Below are 7,998 nucleotides of genomic sequence, written 5' to 3'. Positions count from 1 at the left end.
GAAGACACAAGTAAGAATAGCTGTAATGCAAGCATCTCTGCGGACCAGGCAGGCACTGTATTATTTATTTCATTTTTATGATAAAGTTTTGATATAGGTATCATTATTACAGCTACTTTTAGGTGAGGAAATTGAGGATTAGATTTATTAAATGGGTTGTGTAGAGACATATAGCTGATAGATGATGAGTCTGGGACTGAAGCCAGGTTCTAACCCTAAAGACTGTGTTTGAGAGAGCTGCACTTGGTTAAGGCTGAACCTGTATGGAGAAATTTGTCCATGAAATAAGGTGAAGGTATTGGGCAGTTGGGAAGAAACAATGATGTAAATTTTCTTTGAAAATACCACAGCTTTTTCCTAATGGTGGTGATGATTGGAGAAATGATAGTGATGAACAAAATGATGACAGTTTTGTCAAAGCTGGGAAAGAATGAGGAAACCATTAAGATCTCTGTATGAGTTGTTCTGGGGGCTTGCTAGTGGTTCAGCAGTGAAGGAATCTGCCTGCAATGCAGGAGGCAGGAGTCTGATCCCTCAGGAAGATCTCCTGGAGAAGGAAATGGCAACCCAGTATTCTTGCTTGGGAAATCCCATGGACAGAAGAGCCTGACAGACTACAGACAGTGGGGTCACAAGAGTCAGACATGACTTAGTGACCAAACCATCACCACCATGAGTTGTTCTAGATTGGGTTTACTTCTAGAAGTTAGCTATATTGGACTTGAGATGCACAAGCAGTCTTTAATTATCTGGGATTCATGCATCTGAATGACATTGAAGTTTGCTCTCAAAGCTGGTATTCAAAAATAGTGTGTTGTAGACGTGCAAAAATTCCTGCCATTTTCTTTTTAGGGGGTTGATTCACAAGAAGCAAAGATAGTTTAAAAAAAAAAACCACTCATTGAGTTTTGTTCTTATTTCTCAAGATTGTTTTGGTTATCAGGATCCTCATGATTCTGTGTGAATTTTAGGATATTTTTCCTATTTCTGAAAAATTTGCCATTGGAGTTTTTAATACGCATTGCATTGAATCTTTAGATCGCTTTAAATAATATGGATATTTTAACAATAGTAAGTCTTTTAACCCATGCACAGGGGATGTATTTCCATTTTGACTTCAAAACATAAAGCTGTGCTGATCAAAACAGTATGGTATTGGCATAATAGGAAACATATAGACCAATAGAACAGAATAGAGTGTAGACCCAAGTACATGTGGTCCAATGATCTTTAACAGTATTGCCAACACTACACAATGGGGAAAGAAAAGTTTATTTAATAAATGGCATTGGGAAACCTGAATATCTACCTGCTAAAGAATGAAGTTGGACCCTTGTCTTACAGCATACACAAAAATCAACTCAAAATGGATTAAATGCTTAAGTGTAAAACCTGAAACTATAAAACTCCTTGAAGAAAACAGAAAGGAAAATCTTCATAAGGTTGGTGTTGGCAATTATTTGTTGGCTATGACATCAAGAACATAGATAGCAAAAGCAAAAGTAGACAAGTGGGATTACATTAAACTAAAAAGCTTCTGTACATCAAAGAAAACAATCAACAGAGTAAAAAGGCAACCTGTGGAATGGGAAAATATTAGCAAACTGTGAGTATGATAGGAGGTTAATATCCAAAATATTAAGGAACTCCAACAATGAAATGATAAAACCAAATAACTTCATTTAAAAATGGTCTAAGGACTTGGTGGCCCTAGTGGCAAAGAACCCTCCTGCCAATGCAGGAGACATAAGAGACGTGGTTTCGAACCCTGGGTTGGGAAGATCCCCTGGAGGAGGGCATGGCAACCGACTCCAGTATTCTTGCCTGGAGAATCCCATGGATGGAGGAACCTGGTGGGCTACAGTCCATGGGGTCCCAGAAAGTTGGACATGGTTGAAGCGACTTAGCATAGCATGCAAGACTTGAATAGATGTTTCTCCAAGACACACAAATGGTCAACAGGTTTATGAAAGATGCTCAACATATGTAATCACCAGAGAAGTGCAGATCATAAGCTATCACTTCATACCTGTTGCAATGGCTGTCATTAAAAAAAAGTGAGTGTCGATAAGGCTGTGGAGAAATTTGAACCATCATAGACTGTTTGTAGGAATGTAAAATGGTTCAGCCACTATGGAAAAGGTTATGAAGATTCCTCAACACATTAAAAGTAGACCTACTATGTAAAATAATCTAGCAGTCCCACTTCTGGCTACTTATTCAAAAGAACTGAAAACAGGATCTCACAGAGATATTTGCATTTCCATGTTCATTGCCCATTAATAACAATATCCAAGATATGGGACAATCTAAAATTTCTGTTATGAATAAATGAAAATAAGCATCACACAAATAATACATATTCCTGTTACATTAGGTATTCAAAGAAGTAAAATGCATAGATACAGAAAGTAGAATGGTGGATACTGGAGACCAGAGGGAGGAAGACATGGGAAGTTGCTTTTCCATGGGTATAGAGTTTCAGGAATCCAAGATGGAAAAGTTTTAGAGCTCTGTTATACAACAGGGCTGTGTATATAGTTAACAACACTATACTGTACACTCAAAAACTTGTTAAAAAGATAGATGTCACATGAAGTGTTTTTTGCGCCCCCCCACCAAAAAAAAAGCAAACACTGAGAATGAAAATACATGTTGAGAATGTGAGAAAGATGAAAAGGTAGTGGGCTTGAGATTATGGGCATTTGAATTGGCAAAGTCCATGGCAAGGATTTAGAGAAAGAGAGGCAGTTGGATTTTACTCGGGAGACAGTCATATGCTCAGGTAGCCACTCTTTGTTTGAAATTACCCGATGTGCATTTATAATGCATTATATTCTTTTGAGAGGTAGGATGTACATTTTAGTGTCAGACCGACCTGGGTTTGAAACTTGGCTCCTCTGATTATGAACTGATAATTTTCTTAACCTCTCTCAGTCTTGCTGTTCTCATCTTTGCAGCAGAAGACAATATCTGTTTCAATTGAGAAGATTAAATGAGGCAATTTGTGTAGCGATCTCAAATGAAAATTGTGAAGATTTTTTTTTAGTAAGGAGGCGGCATAAGTACATAAAGCTGTAACGACTGAATTATGGAAGTTGCCTGAAAGTTCATGAGATTTCAGGCAAGGATATTTGTATAAGTCAGGCTCTCTTGGGAGCTGATGTCAGTATCAGTATTTGTATGCAGATCTGCATGCAAAACATAAACCCCCAAATGTAAACCCTCAATTAAATGTGGAGACCTAATAGTCCTGTATATACCCACACAGCTGAAAAGTCCACTGTCACATACAATTAAGGAAAAAATTGATCTTTAAAAATTAAAACTGTTAGTTGTTTATGTGTGGGAAAATTTGAAATGTCTCCTTTTCTTTGTTGATTTTTTTTTTTTTTTGACAAAATCTACCCACTGCCCATGGCATCACCGACTCGATGGATATGGGTTTGAGTAAACTCCGGGAGTTGGTGATGGACAGGGAGGCCTGGCGTGGTGTAATTCATGGGGTCGCAAAGAGTCGGACACGACTGAGCGACTGAACTGAACTGAACTGAACCCACTACCCAATCTTTCAGTCATTTATGTCCCCTTCAGAAATGTGGAGAGCTCTGACAGAGCAAGTATTGAGGATCGTCATTTGCTTGTTTTTCACTGTTGCTTCCTGGGCTTGCCCTTCCAAAAGGGGCAAATGTGACATCTCAGAGTATCAGCTTATCAGATGGGTTCTTAAACTTCAAAATGATATGAGTGTGGTTGTTACAGGATTTTGCAGTTCTTCTAAGTTGGTAATAATGGTTTTAAAGAAATAGGTAAGAATTTCCTTCTTAAATCAGCTAGTGATGTCCTGCCTATGCTAGGAATGGTCTAAGTCATTGTTCTTTTGGTAATTCTAACTTGATAGATGTCACATAGGGTATTCTGACACTGAGCATTAAAATAAATGTCCTTTAGACTTCAGCAAAATATTTGGCAAGGTCTTCCACACAAGCTTCCCAGACTTGATGGAAGGAGAAGGCAGAATGCTGACCCAAGAAGTAGATTCATATGTGGTTGAAATTTGATAGTGGATTCTAATCATATTTTTATTCAATCATTTTTTCAATGTCAAAGGATATTTATTCTGCGCTTTACCATGTGTCAGACACTTCTCTAAACACTGAAGATGTCCTCTTCACCAAAGTAGACAAAGCTCCTACTTTGTCTTCATGGGGCTTGTATTCTAATACCACAAGGCTCTTTCCTCTCTGTTTGTCCTACAGAGCCACAATAATAAAGACAGCATCCTACTGGCATAAGGATAGACATAGAAAAATGGAATGTAATTGAGACGACAGAGATAAACCCTTATGTTTATAGACAGTTTTTTGATAAGGGTGCTGCCCAATGGAGGGGTGGTGGAAACAGTCCTAGTACAACTGTTAAACTGCATATCCCATGCAAAAGAGTGATTTGAACCCTTACCTCACACTATGTGCTAAAGTGGATTTAATATATAAATGTAAGAGCTAAAACTCCAAAACCTTTAGAAGAAAACACAGGTTTAAGTCTTTGTGATTTTGGATTAGGCAATGCATCTTTAACTATGGCACTGAAACCACAAGAAACAAAGGGAAAAATCAGATAAATTGGACTTCAAAATTCAAAACTCTTGTGTTTCAAAGAATAAAATTAGGAAATTGGAAATACAACCCACAGGGTAAGAGTAAATATTTGCAAATCATGTATCTGATCAAGTATCCAAAATACTTTTAAAAATCATGTATCCAAAAAAGATATAAAGAACTATAGCTCAACAATAAAAAGACTAGTAATCCAACTAAAAATCGGGCTAAGATTTGAATACACATCCTCCAAAGAAAATGTACAGATGATCAATAAGCCCATAAAAAGATGCTCAACAGCACTAGTATTTAGGGAGCTACAAATAAAAACTATAAAGAAATACCACTTCATACCACTAGGATAGCTAAAATCAAACACAGTAATAAGTGTTGACGAGGATGTGGAGAAATCAGAACCTTCATATATTGCTGATGGGAATGTAGAATTGCTTAGCTTATACAGGAAATGACTTGGAATTTTTTCAAAATAGTTAAACATAGAGTTACCATATGACCCAGCCATTCCACTTTTAGATATATACCCAAGAGATTTGAAAACATCTATCAGTGAGAAAATTTACACATAAATGTTCATAGAAGCATTATTTATAATATGCAAAAATGCAAACAATCCAAGTGTACATTAATTGAAGAATGAATAAACAAAATGTGTTATATCCATACAATATACTAGTATTTGATCATACAAATGAAATATTGATAAGTGCTATAACTTGGATGCATCTTAAAAAACATTATGCTAAATGAAGGAAATCAGACACAAAAGACCATGTATGACTGCATTTATATGGGATGCCCATAAGAGGCAACTCCATAGAGACTCCATAGAAAGTAAATTTGTGGTTGCCAGAGGACGGGGGATTAGGGATGGGGACTGCTAATGGGAATAGGGTTTCTTTTTGGCATGATGAAAACTTTCTGGAATTAGATAGTAGTGCTGGTTGTATAACTTTGCAAATATATTAAAAATCACTGATAGTACAATATACAAGGGTGGATTTTATGGTATGTGAATTATATCTCAATAAAAGTACATGCTTATCATAATTACAGGTTGCTTGAAACTAGCAAGGGGAATATTTGCATTGGATGGCAAAAATGGCAAAGTCAGTACTCAGAAGAATCTTGATGATTGGAAAGATGGGATGAATCTGACAAGGTAAAATTTTGTAGGAATAAACATAGAGTCTTAAAACTGCATTCAAGAAAAACAACTAATAACAGCCCTATAAAAATAATTCCAGGCTTTACTTCACAGAGAGCTTGATGTGAGTCAACAGAATGTCACATCCTAAAAGGTTAATGTAATGTTTGCAGCATTAATAGAAGTATAGTTACTCCAATGAGAGATTAACATCATTTCTTTTGAGCTGGTCAAATGACACCCAGACTTTTGAGGTCAGTTCTGGTGGCTGTGATTCAGGAAATATCTAGTTAGTGGGTGACTCTAGGCCAAATACATATTACAGTTGGCTTTCACAAAGCCTGTTTCTCATTGAAGGCATTTTGGTAAGATGGGCCTCTTCTTTCACTACCAGCCCTAGGACTCCTTCATTACTATAAGCAGGGCCACACTCATACATTTATGTTACCCCATGCTCCTTATTAACATTTGAGTTTAGTCTTCTTTCCATCCACTCTTGAAAACAAAGGCAGGTAAGAAGAATAGTAAAGGAGTCCCAAAAGATGTTGAAAGGATGAGGAAAAATTGAATGAACTAGTTCCGTTTCATCAGAAAAAGATCTGGAAACCACTGGAGCAGACTTCAAATATTTGAAGGTCTTTCATGTAGATGTAGGAAGAGACTAATGAATACAAGGGATTGATGGATTGAGGCTTCAGAGAAGGAAATGTTTTGACTCAAAGTAGAGAGCATTTCAACTGAGCTCCCCACAGATGGGTGGTCTTTATTCAAAGGTGGAGTGTTGCTTGAGCTTTGTTGGCACAAGCCAGATGACCGTTTAAATGGAATCTATGATCAGATGGATATAAGATCTAGATGACTTTTGTAATCTCTTACAGTTTTAAGATTTCATCATGATATTAATTATCTCTCAAGCTGCCCTCCTGGTTTATGTATTAAACACACTACCAAGAGACTGCAAACATAAGACTGCCTCAGGAATCTTTGTCCTTTAGGAAGCTCACAGTCTAAAAAGAATACCAACACCGTGGAGTTCTTCTGAGAATTAAACAATTTAATGTTAGCAAAGGAAGGTCTGTGTCTAGCACATAGCATAAACTCAGCTAAATGTTAGTGATGTTTTAAATAAGGGAAGACAGAGAAACTAAATATAGTAAATGCATAGATAAATGCATATATATAGTAGATATGTGTGTGGGTATACACGTATAGATAGTAGATGGACAAAGTGCTATTGTGTAGGTTACTGACTGTAGGGAATGTCCTCCATATAGGACATTGTCATATGGTGATGGTTGGCTCTTACAGTAAAAAGGCATTGCAGAGATTATCAGTTTAACTGTGTATAGGTGATGACTTTCTAAATTGATGGGACCTTTGTCATGGGTTGTGTTGAGTGGGTTGATTGGATTGCATTGATGCTAATAGTGGTGACTGAGTGGTGTGTTTCACAGGTGTATACATTTATGCTCATATGAGCCAACTTAAACTAATACGTGGGCAACTAGTGCTTTTGGTGGTAGAAGTGAAGAGGAGGCCCTGTTTTTATTAAAGGAAATTAGAGCTTTGTTCAGCTACTGACTGTTTTCACCCTGGGAAAAGTGACTTGTTTTCAGTGACTTCTAATTTCTGTTTCAGTGTCTGATTTCAAGCCCTTTTCTAAGGGTCAGTTTTGATGAGGTTTGTCGGATTGAGGAAGGACCTCAGCTAGAGCTGGGGAAGAGTGTGATGTGCAAGTGGAGAGCAGGGCTTGAACTGGGGCTGTTCAGGGAAGAGGCCATAGGGTGAGTAAGAATAGATACAACTCATTCTTCCTGTGTCTCTGTGTGAGTTATGAGCGTGTGTGAGAGAGGGTGGTGTGGGTAGGTATGTGTATCCTGGGGGGCATCAGATAAGGTTTCTGGCATTCTAGACTCGGGAAATTGAGAAGTGCTTGTACTTGTTGATCTTATTTGCCTCAAATGTTTTCAGGGTGTAGTGTCCCTATGCTGCCTCCTTCTGTGTGTCTCTTTTTCCTTCCCATCATAGCTATGGAACAAAGATGAATACATTAACTAACTGATACAAATGGCTTTAACCGCCCTCCATAGAAGCCTTTATTATTGGAAGGGTCAAGTCTGGTCCCATTCAGAAACAGTTCAGAAACTCCATCAAGAACCACCTGGTGGCATGAGCTCCCCACTGAGCAGCAAGACTCTTGGCATCAGACTGAGTACAGCGATCTGGGAGCCT

At 37.7% G+C, this 7,998-nt stretch overlaps 1 protein-coding gene across 2 annotated transcripts in view; it reads left to right on the top strand.

Moving 5' to 3' along the window:
• The window catches only part of ASTN1 (astrotactin 1), a 343,197-nt gene that overhangs the window by 77,256 nt on the left and 257,943 nt on the right, over nt 1-7,998 (top strand). The window lies entirely within an intron of this gene.

Source organism: Cervus elaphus, chromosome 14, assembly GCF_910594005.1.
Source record: "Cervus elaphus chromosome 14, mCerEla1.1, whole genome shotgun sequence".
NCBI classification, from domain to species: domain Eukaryota; kingdom Metazoa; phylum Chordata; class Mammalia; order Artiodactyla; family Cervidae; genus Cervus; species Cervus elaphus.
Note: the sequence above shows the minus strand (reverse complement) of the source record. Positions and strands in the feature narration are given on the sequence as shown.